Here is a 23,254-nt window from a genome sequence, read left to right as displayed (position 1 = left end):
ACCACACAAGGTGAGTAGGAACAAAAGTATTCTGTACCCTTAATTTAGTAAAAAATATTGTGCTACTCTGCATTTCTCAAGCCAGTAGCATACAGTATATCACAAAGGACTCACAGGTGTCTATAGACTGTTCCTAACAAACACAGAAAAAGTAGCTAAGAAAAATAACATCATGTATGCTCTCTCATCATCTCAGCTCTCTAGGCAAATAGCTACCTCCTATTTTGTGCTTTTTTCCCCTCAGTGTGAAGCTTGTGCGCTTTTCTGTACATTTTTAAGAGAAGAGGAGGTGAATGACCTCATTCAAGCTGCTGCCTGGACCTCACCAAGTGCTTAAAGTGGGAAGCGAGCAGCATTAGCCATTTGGCTGTTGATAAATCATCAGCCATATCTTCTTTTCAAGAAGGATGAAAGAGTGAGTGGTGATCAGCTGTTTCAAAGACAATAAGAAGACTGCAGGCTTTGGATCCCAGGTAGAAAGAATCTCTCAAGTGTTGCTTCTGTGCTCATTGCTTCCTGATGGTTTCCAGGCAGCATCCTTCTTCGTTTTCTGTTTATCACTCTGAAGTACGAAATCCCTCCATGCACTGCATACTGAATCTGCGTGCTCAAATGTGTTTTGGAGTTATACTTATCTAACCTGCAGGCAACTTAGTTATGCTCTTTCTTGGCTATCGTCCTTTGTAAAAGCAATTGGCAATTCAGCCAATAAATTCAAGAGGATCCCTTCTGTAGCAATCATATATAAATTTTTCCTTCCTGCCCACCACCTACTTAAAGAGCTTCTACCACCAGCATCCACATGTTTATTAAACATGCATCTCCATCCTTCTTCCCACCCTTCCAACTTCCCAAAAAATATGTAAGGACAGAAATATAAGCTGTAAGAAAGGGACCAATATGATAACTTCACAGCAACTTCATTTCAGTCCTCACTCACTCTTTGAGCAAGACAGACTCTTTAATTTCAAAGCCAGAGTCATTGCTGAACGGTAATCACATAGCTTGTAAATGACAACCATGCTTTGAAAGTTTAAATAGGTAAGCTTATTGATTATCAAAGTATTGAAGCAAGAGGCAGATACCTTTTTGTCACAGCATTCTCACTTTTGGAACATGTACTCTCACTGATGCTTTTCAGATGCAAAAAAGCTTCACACGATCACTTTTTTTCCATTCCAATGCTGAAAATTACTCGGTATGCACATTTTGTCTCAAGCAAGGTTCTTGCTCATATGCAACTTTCTTTTCATGTAACATAATAAACACAACTATTTCAATGAATTACACACTTAAAGTTAAATACCACACAAATTTCATTCATCAAATATAATTATTGCTAGAACTTTGGCACCTGTTTTTAATAGCTTTTGAAGCTAAAAGGTTTCCGTTCAAAATTTGGATAGCATGCTTAACCAGAAATAAAAGATTATTTCTTATATGCAAAGCCAATAGCAGTCAAAACCAGTAACTCCAACATAGACAAACCAAGGAACATAACAGTGCCATAATAATAGTTATTTTTAATGCAGATCAGAACCCACTACGAACAGCTGCCAAAATGTTCAAATGATTTCTTAAATGTATCTGCAAAAGTAAGCACATTTTCAGTACTGCCCAGCACCAAGATTTGGTCTGGCAAACAGAAATCATTCAGAAACCTGAAGCTAGCAATGCCTGATACAATAATCCTGTTTCTTGGGGATGTTTTAAGTGGTCCCAAACAGGAAGCTTCTGTATGCTTTACAGCTACTATCAATGATTTTATTTTGAAGGTAAACTTTGGGTAAAAATTTTTTGCAAGATAAAAAAAAACTTTTGAAAAGCAAAATACACTTAAGAGGAAAAGGATAAAGCCAGTAACAAACATGAAGGCCATGGATTGATTTTGTTTCCAAAACAATTTATGTGTTCACAGAAAATACTCAGGTATGTGCTCTCTGACACCCCGTCATTGTACAAAGCAGCCCAGGACATACTCCCCTCCCAATATGAATCGAGCATTGTTTTCTGTGCCATTAAGCAGAATCAGGAATGTATTGCAATGGAATCCTTTCTGCTAAAGCCAGTGCAAAGAATGAGTCAGAGAACAAATCAGCAGGGACAACATTCTTACTTACCTAACTGTTCCTCCTAAAAGGAACCAGCAGCCTTCAGTTTTAATACCTATTTACATATCCTAAATTGAAACTAATCAACTACACTGCATGAGTAGATGACCCATAAAACTATTCACAAGAAGCATTAGTTTAATTTAGGAAATTTTCCCCTTTTCCACTCTATAAACATTGCTGTGGCAATTTTCATAGGAAAGTATTGTGGGAAACAGCCACCTCTGCTTTGGATCATTAAGTACAACTAATTGCCCTCTTGAGGATATTTCTTGCTGTCCTCTAATTCAGAGAGCCATTAACTGTCAACAAATGTCAGCCATGGGAATCATTATTACTATTTTGAACCACAAATATGCAAAATGTAGAGAATAATTCTATTTTCTTAGCTCTTGGGAAAAATCGTGTTCTCAATTTGTAGATCATGTGAAAGGACTTGCGCACTCTTAGGTTTATTTCTAGTACTGTCACAATATTCCCCCGACTTCTAACTTTCCCACTCGTTCAATGGTCATATTAACTATATTCACGTTGAAGAGTTGACTGAATACTGTAGAAGAACAGTAAACACTAAAAATATTATTGAGAACATGCTCTTTTAGTTCATAGTCTCTGTTCAGTTTCTAAATATTAAGTGGGCCTTTGGCTTATACATGCAATCACTACATGTCAGTTTGACAAATTAAAAAAAACAAACACAACACAACAACAAAACAGCACAAAAACATACCAATGCAGACAGGCTCCCATGAAGAGCAGGAATCATAAGTCATCTTGTGCTGCTCTGTTCAGCAAAGTACTCCCATTCCAAATCTTCTGTCCAAAAACAAAACAAAACACCACATTGCTGACATATTTACACTCAAGGCAGAACAAGATCAGAATAACAAAAGTTTAGTTTTTTTCTGTAAGAAAACTTTATTTTTATTGGGAGAGTTTGGATACACTATGTCTCCTGACAAAAGGCAGATCACATGCCCCTTGCTTGCAGAAGGCATAATCCTTAGGCAGGACTAAAGCATCTAAGTTTCATCAAGCCAAAGAGATCCTCAGTTATCTGTGAAGCATAAGAATCTCACCATTTACTAACATTTGCCAGGACTGGAATAACATGTTATTTTAGATCTCATTCAGATGCATTTATTTTATTTGTAGACAAACACACAGCAGTTAACTGCCCTAAGTCCTGTAAGATCTATTAAAATACATGCCTAGCCTTAAATATCAGGATCCTAATCTTGAGACCCTCCCAAGGCTTCTCAGAAAAAAGATATTTAAATCCACAGGGTGCTACTGAACATCATAAAGAAGCTGAACAGATTTTCCCCTAATGGCAAAGAAATCAGCATAATAGTATGAGAAAAACAAAGGGCAAGAAAACAAGTCTAGGAAGCAAGAATAAATCATCAAAGTTTCAATGCAGGATCTCAGCACTTCCTTTACATGCTCTCATACCTATCAATCATCAGCACAATGCTATTATGCCTCAAGCAGCTAAAATAATTTCTATAAACTGGACCTAACATAGCTAAAAAGCTGCATATTCCATCATGACATACCTGCTGTTAACTGAGAACAGCAGTTTTAATGTAGCTTTTCTATGTACTTGCAGAAGGAAGCAGGAAATTTGAGTGAGTCTTGGAAACTGAGTTTTTGTCACACCAAGATCCTCAGGGCTTGATTTATTTATAAATATTGTTTATATGTAAAATCAAAAGAAAAAAAAAGACATGGGACACATGCTAGTTCTTAAAAGACTACGTAACTTCTAATTTCTGCCAGAAGAATCTTTTGGAACATCTGTAAGTCACCTCCATGCTGGAGCAAAAGATGTCAGGCTCCTTCAGGAACAAGTTTCTAAATAAATGCTGTACATGAGGGTTGGCAGACCAACCAGCCAACAAGTTTACAATGACCTTGTACAAGGGAAACAACAAGAACAAACAGTACTGTAAGACCACTCAATCTCCTGGTTCCTCCCACCACTCAAATGGTGAGTTTCTGTATCTGCAACCAACTTAACTCAGACTTCAAATACCCAAAATGTAAGACCTGACTTGCCAGTCACTTCCTCGTGCCTGCTGAGAAATCTGCTTTCTGCAGAGCAAACCCATTACCTACCTTTCAGTCAGTGTCTGAAAGATTTTTCTGATAATTTATTAATACAAATTGTTTTTCATTAACACAAAAATTATTACACTTATTCCACAGAACAAGGTGGGATGGAAAAAATACAAGTCTCAGACTTAGTTATGTATAAAAGAGATAAAATGTAGCCATTAGATTATTATAGACCTTCACCCTTGGTTTGTTCCCTCTTTAGTGAGATTATTATAAACTGTTCATCTTCCCTCTTAGGCTTTCTGAAGAGTCTAAGAAGCCAATAGGTTTGCAAGCAGGCAGAAGACTCTGCCTGGAACTTGGACAGATTAAATACAGTGACCTGCCAGATCTTCCCACCAGATAAGCACATTCTCAGACCTACGAACCATTTCTTCTCTCTTCTTACATGTTAAAAGTATTTCCAACTCTCGTTAGAAATATATTTAAAATCAATTTAGAAGGGCATCCAAAGCACCATCAAAAATAAGAAAGTTCTTCTACTCCAAGCATCCAAAAAGAGAAAAAGATAAGCACTTTCTCAAAGGAAATCTAGAAAATGTTACTAAATTTTAGTACCTTGCAAAGCTTGCTCTTAACTGGGTAAGATTGCTTTGGGTAGTTTTCTGTTGGCAAGCAGGGGTTAACACTTTTTCCAAACCACATTCTCTTTTTCTCCCATTATAAATGACTGGTCAAGCTTTTTGGCAGGAACAGAGGGGAAAAGCTCCATAATCCTTCAGGATCTTGCAATGAAATCTGAATGCAAGGTTTCCTGTACCTGCAAGGAGCTCTATTTGAGGAATTACAACCTTGATGATATCAGCATTTAGAGCTGGCAGAGCTATAGAAAGGGTATTCCTGACATCTTCCTCATTCACTCACTCCTCATTCCTGGAGGCAGCTCCCCAGCCCTGAAGCAGAACTGGACTAAAACAGACCCTGGCAAGCAAGTGCAAAAGCTTCGCGTTTCTGGCCTGAAGCTGTGAGATGCTGGGGTACACAGATCAAGGCATAAGATCTAGATGTGGCTTCGTATACTAAGAGGTGTCTACATTCAAGAGAGTCCTGTGCCATAAGCGAGAACACTACAAAACTTGTAATTACTGATAATCTTAGAGGAATTTGCATTTCATTAGGTTTATTTCGATTCCCCAAACCAGGAACTGTCATTTCCAAAGAAATGAAACATCCGAACTAAAATCACAGAGATCTTAAACACCTTTAAACTTAAAAATTGTTCACACAAACATTCAGATTACATTAAAGACTTAACAGCAGGCTATAGGTCTTGAAAATATAATGAAATGTTTTCAGTATACCATCAGTTTTCAAAGGACTCATAACTTTTGTTAAGTAATTTACTGACAGGTCTCTATATCTAGTTGCATCTAGTCCATGGCCAGTTTTAGCAAGTTTTCTTAACAGTTTATTTGGATATTAGGTCAACCTATGAGCAAAAATAAACTGAAATAATGAAAGCTTCCTTTCTTCATCAAAAAGTCAATCAGAAGATAACAGGCAAGCAAAAAAACTTGCTTCAACTCAGAAAGCTTTAACAGAGTTGTCCTAAAGCTATTTTGGCTTTTCAACTAGAAATATATATCTCTAGTATATATATGTAGATAGAGAGAGAGAGAGAGAGAGAGAGAGAGATGTGTATATATCTATCTATCTCCTGTATATTCTCTCAATGAAGAATGAGTTCTGTGAAGATGTCTCACCTTCATACACCAAAAGGTAAAGATCTAAAGGCTTGTTGTATTACATCACTCTTACCTCCTTTGTAGTGCCCCAGCACACCCAACATGTACCACTTTCCGCTAAAAACAGGGGAAGATCAATTTTCTTATTCACTGGTAGTTTTGAGAGCAGCTGTGAGCACACTATCTTGTACCAAAATGAAAGGGTTTACAAAACTGATCTTATAAAAATGGTAATCACATCATCAACAGTATTGTATATTGATAGTATTTATGAGGCTGTCTCTCACAAAAACATACCTGTTTTTTGATTCAAAATTGATTTTAATGAAAATTCCTCTTTTTATAAAAAGATGCAGGGATGCTAATGGAAAAATTATTAGAATGACTGAATTTGTAGTCTTTTCACACAGTGTGCTGTCCACAATAGGTTCCTGGGATTTGGTTTAGTTCCCAGAGCAAAGCAATTGGCCCGGATTCTGCATTTCTCACAGGGACTCAGCTCATGCTACAAATTCTGCTGCTGCCCAGGAGTCTTGCTGTGGTACTACAGATGTTACGGGTCTTACTTCTTGGCACTTGATTCACAGAGAAGAGGTGCTTGTAGCAAGTTAAATGAGGTGACTGTATTTCAGCAACAGGAATGCTGCTGCTTGCAGCATCCTACTCTGAGAGGATTTAAAGGCTGCAAAGGTAAGATTCAGCTGAGAACTAAACATAGAATTAGTTTATAAGCATATTTATATATCTGTATTATAGACTTTTCTTCTTATACAAATACATAGATATATATACACATGTGTATATTTCCAATAATTATTAGTATTCCTATTCAGCCAAAACCAAACATAAAATGCTTAATGCAACAAACTAATAGTTGTTTGTGTTCCTTTGATTTTTCCCCAGATTTACCCTAAATTTTGCTGTTAGTCTAAATTGGTCCATTAAAACAGCTACATGTTAGAATAGTAACTTATTTTTCATAACACAAAAAAGAGACTAAATAAACTTAGTACTTCTTAATAGTTATCCATGTCATTTAATTGTTTTAATAGCTTCAGAATTATTTTTGCCTCATGCCAGCCAACTGGAATAACACTTTCAAGATAGTAATTGTTTCTGAGAAACAGTCCTAGTTAGAAATATGTTCATACTAGAGATTAAAAAAGACAGTTAAATTGAGATTTCCTGTTTGGACAACTCTCAGGGCTAGATAACATTTTACAGACATTGAGACCCTATGCAATAAGGCACTAAGAATTTCTTTACAGATGTGACAGATGGAGTTTGGAACACACATCAGGAACAGATTAAAAAAAATAATAAATTTACAAGCCAAAAATATTTAAATGAGTCAATCTGGAGATCTTTAGAGCACACTGTTTTGTTTTGCTCTAATGTAAGAAACCACTTTTTCATTTTATTTTTTTTTAAATAACAATGCAAAAAAAATGTGCTTATCAACTAAAGGATTCAAATCCTTTGTAGCAAAAATCTTTTTAAGTATCTTATAATGCCCTGTTACAAATAACTTGATAGTTAATGGAAGTGATTTTGCAATACTCAGTGGTTCTGTGCTACTTGGGAACTGCTAAACAAACAGTAGGTCAAATCAAATGTCTCACAGGGATAGTTACAGCAGTTCATATTTAAGAAAGGCTTGTTTCCATGGAAAAGCTCTTTCAGTAATAAAAGTGAGGGATCTTCACACTATTTTTTAAAAACAATTCTTAGTTAAAAACAAACAAAACAACCAACCAATGCCCCCCCCCCCCCAACCTACAAAGAGAAGTATTATCTCACCAGGAAGGAGTTGTACATTAACTCATGTCCTCTTTTACTTTGGTAGCTCAAGATCATATTTCCCTACTTAGCTGAAAGCTCTTTAGGTATGCTCAATTAATGCTTTTTGCAAATAATATTAAAGTGTTTATTCAGTTAGAGAAGTTCCTTTGGTCTCAATTTCAATATGAAACTGATCCTGAGAAAATACTGTATGGAATTCATCATCTTCCATGCAGGATAACTCCAAATAGAATAATAAATATAATACAACTTCTAATTTGATCATGACTACTTAACAACTACTGAAAAATCTAGACCAAGAGACTTCTGTTGATTTTTTAAAACACTGAAACACACAAAAGTTAGCAACAACTGAAACTTATGGGCAAGATTTATAGGAAAACAAGTATAGTGATATCCATAATAAGAGATCAAAAAGGAAACTCTTGCCTCTCTGCCTTCTATAAATCTCTCTATAAAATATAAAATATTGTTAAAATTGAAATTAACATTATTCAGTATGAAACATCAAAAAACACACGCAAAATCAGAATTGATGCTCCTCCTGTATTTCCAAGACAGGACGGGGTGGGGGGGGGAAATATATATACACACATATATATAAATATATATATATATATATATAAATATTATATTTTATATATTTTTTTAAACTACTGGGGAAGGTTTGCAAGTCATATTAAAGGATTCTGTATCAAGATACTACAGAAGATATCATGACTGTCAATGAAAATATCATTTTTCTGTCCTTCTCTGGGACTGATTTAAAGTTAAATATTTTTATCTAATCTTCTGATTATTTTCTCTTTATTTCTATCAAAACCACCTTCCTACTCCAGATGTAATAGTCAAGCTTCTGTTAGCAGCTCCTTTACACTCACAGAGGTGGCTGAAAATAACTTCTATAAATTTTTTGGCTATCAAATCATTATAGTATTTTCCATTGAAAATCTTGTTAAATTAAACATATTTCATAAAATCTCTCCAATAAAGTCAAATCTGTTTCCTTATACATCATTATTTTGTTTATACACAAGAAGATTCACTTTAACTAGACTTGTTCCAGCACACCTGGCTACAGTGCAGGACATTCACTTTAGTTCCCTCAAAATATTAATCATTCAGGTTCAACCAACAGTCCAAGAGCCACAATTAATTCTTCACAACATTTTTACCTGGCTTGCTGTCTTCTTCCGACTATGCCATTTCCTATGGGCACTTTGCAGCAACAGGTAATCTGATCCACAGTGTGCTCTTTGTTGCCAGATTTCTTACAGGTCCTACAGCTCCTTCTATCACACAACAGGCAAACAGTTTGTCAGAAGATGACAGAGAGACTTTCAGGAAAGATGCAAGACATCCTTCAAGAAGCAAATATCCACCACAACAATTTAACTGGCTCAATCCTAAAGTGCCTCAGCAAATGGGCAGTTAGAGAGGAAAAGTCATGATTTACATACTGTGACAGGTATGGTCTGCTCATGGCTACTGTTTCCAGCAATAAGACAGTAGCAAATCCTGATCCACATATAGACTGACAGTATTCATATCAATGCACTAAATCCAGCCACATGGCAAACATGGAGGGAAAGGTTATAGTGCACCTACTGCCATCTCCACAATGACCTCTGTTGCCTACCTGGCTGAAAAGACCAGAAATAGTTTTTCCAATGTACTGTAAACAACAGTTTAAATGTCACATGTTGAAGACATTTAACACTGCTGGAGCACTGATGCATTTTCCAGAATGTGTTTTATTGAAAAGTTTCACTTGCATTCAGAAAACATAGAATGGCAATTCTACCAACCACCTCGTATATACTTTAAATCCTTTCTCGGCCTTCCATTTCATATTTAGCTCACAAACTGTCTTTGCTTGGCAATTCTTAAAATTGTCAGTCTTACAAAGACCTTTCCAGATCTATTTTTGTTACAGAAGTAGCTATGGTTTCTTAAGCTTTACAGACTCAAACGGTACCTGTTCACCTCCCAGCCCATTTTTATTTCTTTTGTTCTTAAGCAAACATAACCTGTGAAACTCATGCATACTCAGTCCATGTCAGTCTTGTTTGGAGTAGATATGCCTCACAAACAATATGCCTGAATTTTTGAATTGTGATGAACCACTTGTTCATATGCTTGAATTTACACCCTTGTATGCATGGGATACAACTTCAAACCAGCAGAGCAGACTCTTGTGTTAGGTTTCTGTGTTGGCCTTCACTATCTCCTATCACCAGGTTTCTTTGGAAGTGGGTGCAATTCCATATATAATGTATCTGGATATAGCCTACTCATTCCTTTTATCTTAAGTCACAATTCATACAGTGCTGAAAATATGGATATCATTGCCTTCTCTAGAATTTCAGTTCCCCAGTCCATCAAGCTTCAAAGGGACCTTAACTGCAGGAAAACAAGGAACTTAAAAGTAAAGTAAGCAATATGAAACAAGCACGTTACTTTCTTGATAAATGACAGGGAGGGGATTCACAACCCATGTATTTGCTTTTAAAAGCCTGAGGTTTGCAGGTATTTCAGGCTATTCAGAACTCTTCCCGTCTTCTCCTTGTCCAGTCAGTCCATCTTACCAACAGCAGCTGTTGCTGACGTGTGGGCTCAGCTTACTTAAGTCTTTATCCCTATAGCCCCACGCTTAGCTAGAATGGCTCAGCTACACTTGCCTTTCTCTGTAGGAAGGAAAAAAGAAGTCCTGATGTATCAGTCGATAATCCTGGTTTGGAAACTTGATATATTTTCAGCAAAAACACTGGAAAAAAGAGCAAATATCTCAGGCAGAGCAACTATTGAAAATGCAATTCAATTCACTTGCTCTGAGTAACTTCATATATGTAAATCAAATAGGTATAATGTAGATGTTCAATAGCTTATACATGAAGCTCAAAATATGAAAGGTCACCAGGTCCACAGTAGCTCTCTTTTTTTCCCCGTGTACTTTGAAGAATTCCGAGCTTACTTCCTAATCACATTTTTTCAGTTAGGATGATACTGCTGCCAGATCTTTGTTACACTGTTATCTATCTGTTGAGCAGTAGTATTAATGATTATTTTAGGATCTGTTTTACTGTACAGCTTTTGTCCATTTTCTAATTTTAACAGCAATTTTTTTCAGTGACCCACACACCAGGTGATCTGAGTGGGAATTTAAGGTACCTTTCATAAATACTAACAAAGCAATGAAAATTAACAAACCATAAAATACAGGAAATTAACTTCTCATTGCATCATCAATTTATCTACCCACCTAAATGAGTTTAAAATACCAGCTTCTAGCAGTCTGGTGTTCTAGGGACACTCAGCTGCCACTTCATTTATAGTCTGTTTCCTTAGCAACACTATAATCCATCTGGCTGCAGAAAGCTAAATTCCCAAACCATATCCTCCTGTATACCGGAAATATGCTCAAAAACATTTATATTTTAAACAGCATACAGTCATTATGATTAGTGAACATATAAATGAATCTGGAAAAGCAATAATGTTCTTGACAGACATACAAACTCGCCCTGCTCTAGCCTGAACAAGTGATTCACATACAGAGAATGGCACAGTCTTTTCAACTCCTAGGTGCTGCATAGCATCTCGTTCTTGACACTGGAGTCTTAAGTTGCTAAAGTTGGTGAAGACCCAAGTCCTGGCTCTAAGAGGAAGAGATCTTGTATATCATCTTCCACCAAGAGTTTCAGAAATGAAAATCTTTCTCTCATCTTTGTTCCACTATGCCCAGTTGAAGGAGTCTTCAGAACTGCACAAGGTCCATCTTTTCTCTTAAGACTTTCCAAAGAGAAGTAATTTGATGCAATGCTATTAATGGAAGCAAAAAAAACCTGACAAAAGTTAATCACATTATGAAGTAGAGCCACGTATCTTAAAAATACTTACTCTTCAGGTTTTTGCATCTAAAACTAGAAATACCATCTGTACAAACCAGTTCATTTGGATCTAGCAATTTAACAGCAGAAGTGCTAGTACATGAGATTTCATGGTTTGATTTGCTATTTCCAGAAAATATGAAAGCAGCCAGAACTTGCCTTCTTGTCAAAATGAAGGGAATGGGGAAGAAAAAGGCTCTCAACTTCAGTCAGCAAATGCACTCAGCCCCAAGTCTATCCTCATAATAAATGCAACAGAAATTTCTTACAGCAGATGCAGATGTCCCGATACCAGTAAGGCACAGTACAACCTCTCCCTGTTATAAATACTCTAAACATGCCTTTATGAGTCAGTATCAAATGTTGCCCAATTTCTTTCAAATGCCACCTCCTTATCATAAATGACACACTTGGAGCCTGAGCAGACATGCTGAATGAATACAGTAGTGTGAAGGATGGAATTAACTTCTCAGCTCTATCAACTCATGAACCCTTCAAATCAGAAATAAGGCAGGAGGTGGGAGGCCACACTGCTACTAAGTTGATTTTGATCCAAAAATAATCAGGTAGTTCCTCTCCAGGCCACACAAATTTTTCCACAGTACTCAATACAAGCATACAAAAGTCTGGGGTACCAGTGTGCACATATGCATTTTTGAGAGAGTGAAAGTGCAAACATAACACATATATTCCTTCGATGTTTCATGACATGTCTTTGGCTAGATGTGGGAAGTTTGTGGTTTGGTTTGGAACTTTTTTTACTTTGTTTCTTAAAATTATTTTGGTAGTAATAGGAAGCACAGCAAATTTGGTATAAATACAGTTCAAAATAATTTTCTGCACTTTTGAGTTTATATATGCAAAAGCATATATGCATACAGTTACCGATACAGGAACCAAGATATCACAAATACATTATGTGCAGGTATTTCTAAACACATCTACAAATATCATGTAAGATTTCAGAAAAATGTTTAGAGAAAATTCAGAAGTGAAAACTGACAGAAGAGTCTAAATCAAAATGATCAAGTAATAAAAGGCTTGTTGGAGTAATACCTACTGAAAACAAGACTTTAATCAACATATAATATCATTCGTTTTCAAATTACTTTTCAAGTCTTTGACAAAAAAAAAGTCATCTGTTTTTCATAAGATATTGTACTCTCTTTTCTATCATACACAATTAACCTTGTGCAATCCTTTCAAAGGGATAATTTTGTGAATTATACTATTGATACAGAAAACTTGTAGCAATAACCATTTCTAAGTAGTATCAGGTTTTGAAGTTCTAGCTAAGACAGCTTTAGAAATACAGGATTATTATTTTGCAATTTGCATCAAAAACACATGCTTTTTCTCCCCCTTTGTTGCAAAGGTTTCCCCTTGTGCTCAAAGCAACTCAAACTGAACACTTCTTGTTTGTGAACCTTTTCCTACAACTTTTTTTTCGTTTTTCCTTCTTTTTAAAACAATAGCTTGCAGAAAATAGTGAGGTAATGAAGATAATTTAAGGCTCCAGAAGAACTGATATATAGGAATGAATGCCACCACAGAAGAAACACACATTCATGTTAATTATTAAGCATTCAGAAAGGGTTGTTAAATAAGGCATGTGACCATATATTGAATACTGACAAGAAAATAAAGACTGCAAAGGTGCTCACTAAGGATCAACCTTGCCTAAAGGCAGCTGTCCTAAAAGCTGGATAGCAAGGCTAGAAGACCTATTGAGACTCTTAGGATATAAAGCAGAGAAACGCTGAGCAAGTAATTCACCCACAGGTGGAATAACCACTTTCTGGACAAGCTTGTTTTTCTCCATTGACTGTAAAAGTGCCTGGAAGGCTAGTTGAGACTACTTCAGTGTCACTGTAGTCCTCCACAGATTATTTCTAACACATCGCTGAATGGCAGCCTATTGTCAGTGGGTTTAAATTTACTATGCATGGGTCCAAACACCTAATGAGGCCGAAAAAAAATCACATAACTAAATATCTAGCTTTCAAAAGCTCAGACTGAAGACTTAGATTTACCTCCTAAACCACCAGCATGCATTCACTGCACATAATGAGGCAGGCACCTGCTGGAAAATACAATGCTTAATCTTGTGGGAGAAAAAAGGGAGACATTTCAAACATCTTATCTGTTTCAAAAAGCAAGGCTAGCAAAAGATTTTTATTTTGCCCACACCCGCACGCAACAAAAAAAGTAATTCAACTAATTAGATCAGCATGCCATAGAATAAGGTCCACAAGGCTGGCTGGAAGAAGACTGGCTTTTACATGCCTGGCAAAAGTTACATATATATTCCTGACAGACAATGTATTGTTAGACATCTTAGAAAAAAAAAAAAAAAGGCAAAAAACTATGTTTTTGGGGTTTTTTTTCTAATGAGCACAAGAACCAGATTCTTCTTGGAGGTTCACAGGAAAGGATGAGGGAAATGCACACAAGCTACAGTATGGGTAACTTCAATTAGGCCTTAGGAAAAAAATAATCATAGTGAGAGTAGTCAAACACTGGAACAGGTTACTCATAGAGGCTGCAGAATATTCATCCTTGGGGATATTCAGAACTCAGGCAGGCACGAACCTCAGCAACCTCATCTAACTTTCAATCTGGCTCAGCACTGAGTATTTGTCCACCTGACCTCCTGAGGTCTCTTTCAGTCTCAACTATTCTGTAGTTCTATTCTCCAGCCTCAGCCCACTTAGGCTACAACAGCTATTACTCCTTCACCACAGCCTGTTAAATCTGAGCACTGGATCTGAAAGTGTGCTTCCCCTTTGCTTTCTCGATCTGATCTGCTTGGCCAGCTGACCTGACCCATGCAACTCGAGGGCTGCAAACTAGATTAGGATAAAATATTCTAACTGGCCAACTAAAGTGACTAGCAACTACAAATTATATATTAATCAAACAAGAGAAGGATTTGGCAGGAAAACACAGGAAGCAGCTGGGCAACAAGATGGCCCGGAAGAAACAGGTCAGTAAGAGTAAAATATTGCAGGAAAATAACAGTAAAGTCACCAGACAACATTGCCTCACAGACAACAGAATGAAAATTAAGCCCCAAAGTTTCACCATCCTCAGATCAGCTATATTATCTTACATAAAAATTATGAGGTAACATTGGTCATTTCATAATCCATGTATAAATCACTGTCAATCCAGGTATGGATCACGACCTACTGCTACAGCTCAGACAGTCTCAGTCTGAACTGGCATTTAGAGGTTCTAACTCTGCTAAGGATATAGGAAGTGATCAATGACATTCTTGGGGGGCGGGGGAGGAAGTGCACTAGGAAAACTACACACCCAAAAACTATATTAAAAATGAATGCTATTAATGTCTGAAAGTCACGCTCTGAAGACCTGAGAAGTAGCAGTCATAGGACTCTAATTAAAGGGCACCACATAGGCCTTAACTACATGACTAAATACTATGTATCCACACAGAATCCAGCTTCCTTCAGAAATCCCAGCACTCACCAGACGAACAACTGTCCAAAACCTTGCTTTCTCCACAATTATTGTGTGTCACCATGTCATATTTGATCAACATGATTCAAACCTTGCTTTAGTAACTCCAAGAAGGAGAAAATCAAGGATGAGCTGCGAAAATCATAACCATCCACTAATTCTGGTTGCCCAATTTGAGAAGCAAAGCGCTCTGAAAAAAAATGGATCTTAGACAGCATAAAGCACAGCTCCCAAAGGCCGCATCATCACCACTTCAAAGCTTTAAATTTCCAAACGCTTCTGTGCTTATGTGGTCTTAACAATATTCTTTTAAACACAGCTTGTGTATAATATACATCTAGATTGAGGTAAATTAGGTTACAGTTACGCAAGAGATTTCTTTAAGCACTATTCAAACCAGCAGGACTCCTCAGACACTTCAACATGTGCCTAAGTGTAAATATCTTACCAAATCAGTGCTTTTGCACAGAGGCAGAAGAAAAGGATAGCTCATCTTTCTCCTAAAGTACACCTTGAAATGTCTCAATGTTAACCTTGTATTTTACAAGGTTTCATTCATATGAAGTTGACTGGAACTTCACTGAAAAAAGGTGTCTGTTCGGGAAAGTACTTTAAAGCATTTACTAAGTCACATCACATATATCTAAGTGTTATCCTCAACTGGGAAGAAGGCAACTACACAATTTTCCTACTTAAGTTCAAACCACGCTACTAGCTAGGCTAGCAAAATAATGGCTGTCAGCAAATGCAGAGGAAAAAAAAAATCAACATTTGATTAAAGTATTTTATAAGTCAATGAGAGGCAGTGTGAACTAACAATTTTCAACCTGAGATTCTACTCCTGTATCCTGCAACTAGGATTCCTTAAATAGTTACACTTCCTCTTGCCTCACTTTATTAATTTGTAACAATTAAGTCTGACATGCTTCAAAATTATTTTGAAATTTATTCATGAGACTATTATGTGAGATTAACTGCACAAACTGATACCCAAAAAGCACACACAGTGTAAAACACAATGCACATGCACCATTTCATTATTGAAATGTGCCAGGGGAGGTTTAGGTTGGGCATTAGGAAAAGGTTCTTCACCCAGTGGGTGGTGGAGCACTGGAACAGGCTCCCCAGGGAGGTGTCACGGCTCCAAGTCTGACAGTGTTCGAGAAGAGACTGGACAACGTGCTCAGACACATGGTGTGAACTGTGGGGTGGCCCTATGAAGGGATGGGATTTGGACTCGATGATCTTTATGTGTTCCTTCCAACTCAGGACATTCTATGTCTCTATGAACTAAACAGTGAGATACTGCAAAAATGTGAAGCAAAACACACACAGAATGTTATGAAGTACACAGGGTTCATTGATAATTTCAGTGACAAAAAAGACTGCAAGCATGGCAAGAGTCCACAATGACTTATTTTAAACATTTAGCCTAATAATTTTAACTGGTTAGTAATCTCTCCGGGCATCTAGAAATAAACCACACATGCAACCTTGCTCTGCCCAGCTTGCTACTTACAGAAAAATAATTAGGAAAGCAACAAAACAGCATGAGAACACAGGCCATGAACATGTTCACATCTAGCCACCAGGACTGCAGAACAAGTTGTGTAAGCCTATCCCTGACCCTGCCTACCCCTTCCTTATGGGCAAGTGCAAAAGCCACCAAGCCTTCACCTACTCCCTTTCACCCACCTGCACAAGTGGACAAAAAAGCAGCCCTGACAGTTCTAAGCAGCTGACTACAAAAATCAGCATTTTATAGTGCCAGAGATCCTCAATGCAGGCAAATTACATCACGATGATTGAGCACAGAGTTAAGAGAGGCTACTTACAGTGTTACTGATAGACTACATAGACACTAGTAAATCAAGCAATGCCAGGAACCATTCCCAGGAAACGGAACCCAGTCACGCAGACTGCTGAACTGCTACTGACTAATGCAGCACCCTTCTAACCCAGGCCAACTGCAGCTCTCCCATGCAACTCCCGGGCAACATTTCAGATTTAACACAGGCCTGCTAGCCTGTCCCACCCAGGAGCTTGTATTCACTTATCCTGTTCTGGAAGGCAGGAGGGTTTCCACAACATTGACAAGGGCTAATCCGTGTCAGTTGGCTTCAGAACCAGAGAGAACAGTCTTGGGTGTATATAATTAACTGGTATAGAAGCGGTCATAGCCTCTCCAGGCTTTGTCTGCTATTCCTTAGAGGAAGATTTTTAAAGTGGCACATGCAATGAAGTATACAAACATAGCCTGATCAGCACCACTTGACAGAAGTCATCTACACATTGTAGTATACAAGAATAAAATTAGAAATCAGCACAGCTCATCTTGGCTTCTTCCCATTTCCTCTGAGCAGACAAACCTTGCATATCATGGCCTAACATCCACAGTCTCATTTCTCAGTTTAAAAAAAAAAAAAAAAAGTTCTATACATTAGTGCATTAACATGCACTCTCACAGTAAAGCCACTCTCCAATAAATGAGTCATACAAAATAATGTAAGGAGACAAGTTTCTGAGGGCTGATGATTTGGCAGTAAGTATTTCAAACAAAAGTTATTCAGAAATTATTATTCTTCTAATTATTAGTCATTACCAAATCTGCTTCTGTAGACTAAAAATGTAATTACTAGTGAATCTATTACATTATCCTGGAAATGTAGCTACAGCGATGTTGGCAAATACATTTTCACAACAGATAACTGCACAAAAAAAACAGCAAAAATTCATTTGAGAACTGAAAACACATGGCTATTCTGTATTGCCAATACTCTTTAAAATCTCTTTACAATTTCAGCTATCCAGAAATGGTCTATTTAAAACTGTCTCTTTCATAATCCAATGCCTTTGCTTCCTCGCTCTAATGTCAGGACATATACCATGTTCTACAGAAAATGCACTGTGCAAAACCTATTTGCCACTGTTTAAGCAATCACATTTTCAGTAAGGACAAACAATCTTATTTAACAATCCTCTTGGGCATGAGTCTAATATGCCAGCTATACCTAGCTCTGACCATTTAAAATGTGTACATCACCTGTATCTTCATGCAAATCCACTGTTTTCTAGGAAAACTGTACTGATGTACAACGACAACTTTATCATATGCTTTGTTACATAGATTAGCCTGCACTGGATCACCTCACTTTTAAAGACCAAGTATGAAGAAAACCATGTGGAACACCCAGATAGAAATGACATACTCATTTAAGAAATACCAATTGTTTTTCATTTTCTTAAGTGAGACGCTTCTTTTTTTCCTAGGAGCAACTCCCGATATCAGGAGCAACACATACACCGTACCGACACCCCTAGGTTCTCCCTGATCAAGAGTTTTGCACAACCAATAGTCTGAAGAGCAGGACGCAGCCGGCAGCCAGCCTCCCCCGTGTCCCTAACCAAGTGTCCCGCCTCGGGGAGAAAGAAGCGCCTCTGCTCCTCGGTGACCTGCGAAGCGACATCAGGTGGGAGCTTCAAAGCGCGGGGCCAACGCACGGCGATGAAACCCCCGCCGGAGGCGCGGTCCCCACACACCGCCCCAGCTCCCGGCCCCCGCCGGAGGAAACCCCCGACCGGCGCCCCGCCGCCCGACAGGCAGCCGTACCTGTCCGCACGGCCACAGGACGCAGCCGAGAGCGAGCATCCGGGGTTGGCAGCGCTCCTGCCCCCGGGCCCCGCTCTGCCTCACGGGGAGCGACCGCCGCCTCCCCTCGGCTGTCGCGGAGCCCGCGCGCCCGCTGTCCGTTTAACGGCTCCAGCGGCGGCCGGCCGCCCTGGGCCCGCGCAGTCTCCTCGGGGCGCCGATCCCCGAACCGGCCCAGCCCACGGGCACGGACTGCCGGGGTCCCGCCAGGGCTGGAACTCCCTCACAGCCGTGGTACTCCGGCTGGGGGAACCGGCATAACGGTGCTGGGCTCCCGGCGGTCCCCACCGTAACTCTACGCCCTCCTCCCGCCCAGACCGCTGCCTCCCTCGGGCAGGGGCAGCTGCCGCCCAGCCCCGCGGACCCAGCGCCGGCCGCCGCACAGCGCCTCGCCTCTCCTCACCTCACGGCGTGGCCGGTGCCCTGCGGAGCCCAGCGCAGCACAGGCCCAGCCTGAGCCCATCCCTCCGAGAAGTTTCCTGCCATCGCAGCGGCCGGGGAAAACAAAAGCTTCAGAGCCGGGAGCGGGAGGAGGAGGACGGGCAGCGCAAGCGGAGAAGTGAGGGGCATTGCTCGCCCGCCGCGCCGCTGCCCTCGGCTGCCGACCCCTCTCCGAAGAGCAGCCCGCTCAGCGCCGCCTCCCCATTCGCTTCAGCGGCAGCTCTGCTGCACAGGCAGCGCCACGGAACCGCCTGACCGAGGAACAGGCGGGCGAGCCAGCGCCCCCTTCCCTCCTCCCCTCTCTCCCCGCCGGCAGCCGCTCCCCGCGGCCGCCCGTCCCGTTCGCCGCAGCGCCGCCGAACTCCGCCCCCGCCCGCCCGCGCCGCTGCTCCGCCTCCCGGGGGCGCGCGCACGCTCCGGCCCAGCGGCGGCCGGTGTCGGCGGGCGCTGCGCGGCCGAGCTGTCTCCGCGCTCCGAGCGCCGTACCTGCGGGCAGCAGGGCGGCTCAGGCTGGGCTTAGCTGCTCTTGTGGGGGTCCTGCTCATTTCTCGCCGCCAAGCGTCGAGCGGGCTGTTCTTGCAAAGTTGGAGGCACCTCTTTTAAAAATCCGGGTAAAAGTGATGCTGAAAGCAGGATTAACAAATGCAGAGGAGCTCCAAGCCTCCTGCAAAGCAGGGATGGAAACATGGTATGCACTTGGTGGCATCACAGTCCTTGCGTACATCAAAGGAAAATTAACGTAAAATAACTTGTAAGAGTCACTGACTCGATTATATGGAGTTGTACCAGGTGATTTTTAAGAGCTAAGACAAACCCCTATGTCTCATCGTTGCTCACATAGCTAACTCGATAAGGAGGAAGATTTGCCAGATAGGGTGTAGTTGCAACGCTAAGGTCACACAATATGTGGTGCTAGCAGATTTATCACCTCCCAAACTGGCATAGGGCAACTACTGATGCTGAGAAGAGCAAGACTCTAATTTCAGGCCAAAATCTATGTGGTTCAGGATAGCGTATTGTGGTTTTAGCTAGTTATTTTATTATGTATTACTTGGCAAGACTCATATCATATTAAATTAGTTCACAAGGATGTAAATCAATATGAAAACTCTATATTGTGTTACAGAACTTGATGTCTGAACCAGGAAGAGTCTTTCACAATCCCTTTTCCTTCCTATTCAAAATGCATTTACCTGATTGGCAGCTAACAGTTCTCTGCATTAAATCACAGCTTCTCACTGTGAATTCAGAATGAGAGAAGACAATAAGGAAGTTTCTCATTCTCCCAAATGGATCTCCTAAGCATGGAGTTGATGGGATGCCGCAGAGTGTGAGCAGCCACATCCACTGGTATTGCTTTGACTTTTGAGAAGTATAACTCTCGATTGTGTTCTGCTGCACTGCAGCCACAAGGCTGTGTTTGAGAAATGCAAAGCAAATCCAGAGAGGGAGCACTTTTTTCTGGCTGCTTTAAAAATTCTTGCCTAAGTAAAATTATTTCTTTATTCTTACATCTTTTTTAACAAGTGCATCTGAGCTCTTTTTTTATTATAATTTCCCATTGTGGGAAAATTGTGGTTAAGTTCTACTGCTCATATTGAGCAGTAGAAAGAAAAAAAAAAAAAAACAACGTGGGCTCTATTTGTTTTCTAGGGTACACTCTGAACACCTCCCATCTGAAATAAGCATAACTAACCAGTGAGAAACTGCCCCACTGGGGCTTCTGATTTGTTTTGCTGTGGTTGGCTAAAGTCTTGGCTATGCTTTTTGTAGCATAGGAAAGACATGATGTATTGATTCAATTTGAAAATCCTCAGATATTATCACTGCACTCCATCTTGTGGAAGAGGCAAAAACACATTTTAAAATGATCCTGTAGTGGTTCTTTTTGAGTAATTAAACCCAACAACATCTGGTTCTCACTGCCAAAGCAAGGAACTACATGTAGCAGTGGATACAAGAAGTTGTTTAATTCTTAATCTGCCTAATTGTACCCAATGGATTTGTGTTAATGTGCTTTGGTTTTAGGTATGAGCTTCACATTTAGTACTACTTTGTTTCGACAAGGAGCATTAGGAAAGCATTTGAAGAGCCTAATTTAAAAAAGAGGAGCTAAAGCAGAAAGAAACCTGCTTTCTAGGTGAGCTTGCCAAGGAGCATCCCAGCTTTGGGAGAGTTGTCATGAGGCTAAAGAAGCAGCCAGGTGGAACAGGGATGGTGATTTATGGGGCTATGTGGCTGGGGTAAAGACTCTGATAAGCAGGAATGCTCCATAGGGAACTGACTCATTTAGGTGGGTTTTGGTTTGGGGTTTTTTGTTTGTTGTTGTTGTTGTGCGGTTGTTACTCCTGTAATAAGTACACTAATCTAGCTGTATCTGGGACACTGTATTGAGGATCACTATCTGTCTTACCAAAGAAACCCTCAACGATGAGGTCCTCTCTGCCCTTCTGAAACTGCCTCTCATGGCTTGTGACATTTTTCCCCTTGATGTTCAGTGCTGCTTTGGGAAATTAGGATAAGTATTGAGGTGACAACTATGAACCAGTGAAAAAGCATGTTCATATATATTTGTGCCTGATCAGGTGTAGAGAAAATTGAGAAACTTACCTGGATTCACAGCTATAGAAAGGTTAACCTTATAATAGTTGCCTTAGGACAAGCTTGAAGAGAAAGCCATTTAACTTTAATGAATAACTTAAAATACAAGGGGCTACTAATTCCAACTGTTCCTTGGATGGAAGAAAAAAATGTTTGCTTGAGAAAAGACTGCAGAAAAGATTAGTCATTCAGACCCAAAAAAAAGCAGGGAACAACAGGTCTTGCACAGGTAGAAGTTAGGAGAAAATTCTGTCGTACAAATGAGGATCCTCTGAATTACCTCACCCCAGAAGCAGGTTCCACAAGGAAGCTAAATTTAATTAGCAGATGTGAACTGTGATTTTATTTTTTTCCTGAACTCACACCTCTCCTACAGTAGCAGTAATGTTTGTGCCTCTCCCTGTGATGTGGCATGGAACAGCAATGCTGAATTAAGCCCTGGGGTTGTTTTTTTTCATTTGCCAGGGAGGGACTTGGAGCACATAGTGCTCAACTTGCCAGTTGCCAATGTGCTTTACTGCTCCAAACTGTGCTAAGTACAGTAAGGTCAAATTGATCTGTTTCAAGCCATGCCTCAGTGCACATAAGGCCTCGAAGGTGGAATGTCTCTTTCTGTCTACTGTTATAGCAGTGGAGACAGGTCTTGTTAATTCCTAAGATAATATTAGGGCAGGGAATCTTTGTTGAGGTATTTATTAGCCTTTTCCAGACTCCTTGGTCATTTTCCTAGAGCAATGACTCATCACTTCATCACTGCACTGATTACATTAAATTGTTATGATTATTATTACAATATAAGTAACATAATGCTTATGCTAATTCACTTTGTGTGCAACAGTCAGAATTATTTAAACAGTTGTCAACTGAAAATATCCCACATGAGTGTTTCAGCATTATTTAGACTTTTCCTGATTATACTATTCATATTTATGGTATTTAACAGTGATTATTTTCAATATAGCATGTGAAGACTAAGAGCAAATGGTCAGACCTTTTTGTGAAACCATTAGTATTGTTGAAGGGAAATCAGGATGTAACATGACTGGTCTTCAGTTTTTGCTAAAATTCAGCTCCACAGATTTTTTTTTTTTCTTACAGAACATGTCAAAGAGTAATGCTGGGGTAGGAGTGACAGAGAAGACTTGCCCAAAAGAAAAGGTGTGTTTTTTAGAAACATTGAACATGAATGATAAAATGTTGCAGTTAGATTTTATTTTTCTAACCATAGCAAGAAGTCATGAAGGTAAACAGAAGAAAAAGCAAATGTTCAGAGATTTTATATTTACACTTATTTTATTAAGCAGTTAGTTATAGGCAGCCTCAAAAGAGTCTTGAGTTTCAGGCTATCTGAACTCTCTGCCCTGAAGAAAAGGAAGACTTCAAAATGTGGTTTCTGGTATATCCAACATAAAAACCATATCATCCCTTTTGCCTGCTTTTTATTTGTAATAGAATGTATTTGAAGAAATG

The 23,254-nt window shown here is 39.4% G+C and overlaps 1 long non-coding RNA gene across 1 annotated transcript; it reads right to left on the bottom strand.

The window, feature by feature from the left end:
- Positions 1 to 1,111: 1,111 nt before the first annotated feature.
- Positions 1,112 to 19,437, bottom strand: LOC309438483. The gene is made up of 3 exons (XR_014183804.1): positions 19,146 to 19,437; positions 2,842 to 2,927; positions 1,112 to 1,245 (listed from the first exon to the last, which is right to left on the bottom strand). It is a non-coding gene; the product is annotated as an uncharacterized lncRNA (long non-coding RNA).
- Positions 19,438 to 23,254: the final 3,817 nt, after the last annotated feature.

Source organism: Streptopelia decaocto, assembly GCF_964273445.1.
Source record: "Streptopelia decaocto genome assembly, chromosome: 3".
NCBI lineage: Eukaryota > Metazoa > Chordata > Aves > Columbiformes > Columbidae > Streptopelia > Streptopelia decaocto.
This window is presented reverse-complemented; position numbering and strand designations above follow the sequence as displayed.